The sequence below is a fragment of the Seriola lalandi genome, unplaced genomic scaffold (assembly GCF_002814215.2).
Source record: "Seriola lalandi dorsalis isolate HSWRI2012SDOR001 ecotype SW California unplaced genomic scaffold, Sedor1 jcf7180002002179, whole genome shotgun sequence".
Taxonomy (NCBI): domain Eukaryota; kingdom Metazoa; phylum Chordata; class Actinopteri; order Carangiformes; family Carangidae; genus Seriola; species Seriola lalandi.
In genome coordinates this window covers 1-1,533 of record NW_019472835.1, presented here as the reverse complement: position 1 = coordinate 1,533, position 1,533 = coordinate 1, and the positions used below count along the sequence as shown (strand labels likewise).

Below are 1,533 nucleotides of genomic sequence, written 5' to 3'. Positions count from 1 at the left end.
AAAATGGCTTAATCTGAGGATAGCAGGTGCGGAAAAGCAGAAAGCTCCAAACAATCAATAAGTTGAGGCAAGATGATGAAACAAGCTTTATTTAACCGTGAACAAGTCCAAATCTGGTGAAAGTGTCACTGTGAGTAAAAAAAAAACAGCAACGCCAATGACACATTTAAACAACTGTTACTAGATTACACCATGGATGGATATTAATAACTTCCTCGTAATTGTTTTCAATGCGTTTTTCCGGTGGCATCTTGTTTTCTATCTCAAAATGGACTTCATGTCACTGCAATGTTTTCTTTTAACAGTTTACATGAAAATATTTTGTAACTGCTGATGCAATGCTTACTTGAAGTCTTCTTCATTTATTTACATCACAATTTTTTTATAAATTCTTTTCTAATTATGTTTAAATTAAAATACCACTGTTTTGGGGATTTAAAAACTTAATAATAAAGTTTGAGGAACAATATTGACACTATCCTGTAATTATTTTATTAAAAATAACAGATACCACATAAAAACAAACATGGCTCAGTTTCTAATGATGAACAAATAAAAATAAAATAAACATCCCTCCAAAGGATCATGGAGTAGTGCTCAGTGACACTTTGCAAGTTATACAAGTTGTCCTCAAATGAAATGCCAAAGCATTTTGGTAAAAAACCCTCCATTGGAGGTCACATACAGTATATCAACAGCACTAGTTTACCAGATATTGTAAATCAGGACTGTTGGTTTGAGTCTCGACTGCTGGTCATCTCCTGGATGAACCAGTGTGGCAGGAATGAATACTGGGAGTCCCTGTGGATGGAGAAGGTCACATCTCTGTGGGGCTCCCAGGAGAACAGGTACACCACACTGGAATGGAAACAATGTTTTATTAACAGCAAAACAAAGTGCTAACAATACACTGCAAATAACAAGTGACCTATAACTGAAGACATTCACGGTGTTGTCTCTGTCATTGTTTCTCACCTGGGATTGTCTTCAGTAGCCACATGCTTCACAAAGGACAAGAAATCAGAGCAGAAGTTCATACAGACTGTTGGCTTCCAGCAGTTGTATTCATTCTGGTCAGAGAAAATACAGAAGACATTTTAATATATAAGACTACAAGTCTACAGCTACAGTTAGGTACTCAAATCAAAATGCTAACATCTCATTTTGGAGTGTTGCCATGGTAGCATTTGCTGAGGTGGTGCTAGAGGAAAGGTCAGGGAATCACAAAAATGAGCAGAATTCATCCTCTGGGCACAAAAAAAATCATGGCAATCCAATTTCAGTCTGTACCAAAGTGGTGGGATGACACACCAAAATAAAAGACATTGCCATTCACAAAGTCGTGCTACAAGCATGGCTAAAATAGATCAAATTAAGTTTCTATAAGATTAGATTAGTTTTCAAACAACTACACTATACCTTGATGAGATGTGAAATCTTTGATATGTGAAAAGTCTCCACAGAAACAACCACTCCTTCATGATCCCGGAAACCTGCTACAATGCGAGGGACTCCAGGGAGGAAAGACTGAGC

The 1,533-nt window shown here is 37.0% G+C and overlaps 1 long non-coding RNA gene across 1 annotated transcript; it reads right to left on the bottom strand.

The window, feature by feature from the left end:
- Positions 1–73: 73 nt before the first annotated feature.
- LOC111665301 (uncharacterized) lies at positions 74–1,533 on the bottom strand. The gene is made up of 3 exons (XR_002761486.2): positions 1,420–1,533; positions 976–1,070; positions 74–858 (listed from the first exon to the last, which is right to left on the bottom strand). It is a non-coding gene; the product is annotated as an uncharacterized LOC111665301 (long non-coding RNA).